Genomic DNA, 881 nt, shown 5'->3' with positions numbered 1-881 from the left:
AAACGATGCGCGCTCATATGCTGCTAGAAAACTGTGAGAAAGATGCGAGATTATTTGTGTGGAGGAAAGCCAATCCATTCCTCCTTTACTGCAGTTAGCACACATAGACAACAGCGCACTAGCGGCCAGAGAAAGAAGCAGAGTTTTAAAGCGAGTAAATATGAACGGCGAGGGAGGAGATTCTCCTCTGAATCAGCACATGGGCGCGAAATAGAAACCGACTGGTCGTGCAGCAAGCTCGCTACCGCTGCCATCTAACGATCTTGCATTCAACCAGACTATAACACAACTAGGAGGAGGCACAATAAAATAGTTTTAACGCAACGCTATGAAATACACCATATAAACTTTTTTTTTTTAATTATAAATAAAAAATTTTATTCATTGCATTTCATATAGGCTACTATTCATGGTTTGAAACTTTCAAGGATATTTGAAAGTTAAAGTCGTGTTTATATAAAACAAAGAGGAAGTAGTTCTACGTTAGTATCGCAGATCTTTTTGGCCCCTGAAATTCACTTCCATTCAATGTGTACTAGACAGGGCAACAGCCAAGTTTTCAGTTTTGTACAAATATATTTGAAATTGAAAGTAAGTAGGTACTCCAAACTACATTATTTTTAACATAAAAAATTGAGCACCGGCAACTTTGAACAATAATGGTAGTATGACTTTACGAGAACTGATATTCTTCAAAAGCATGTGATACTGAACTTGTACAATGTACATGTGGCAACATAGACCACGTGGGTGTGTGCAGTGTTCTCGCTTTCCTCAGATTATTTCCCATTCCCATTTCCTTGGTTCCTATTACGTGTTAGTACCTATAGTCTCTTCCAACACGTGTGATGCTGTACTGTGCTCGAAAAACGCTGCGAGGT

Source organism: Periplaneta americana, chromosome 7 (assembly GCF_040183065.1).
Source record: "Periplaneta americana isolate PAMFEO1 chromosome 7, P.americana_PAMFEO1_priV1, whole genome shotgun sequence".
Taxonomy (NCBI): Eukaryota; Metazoa; Arthropoda; class Insecta; order Blattodea; family Blattidae; genus Periplaneta; species Periplaneta americana.
The sequence above is the reverse complement of the archived record's forward strand: the minus strand, read 5'-3'. Positions refer to the sequence as shown.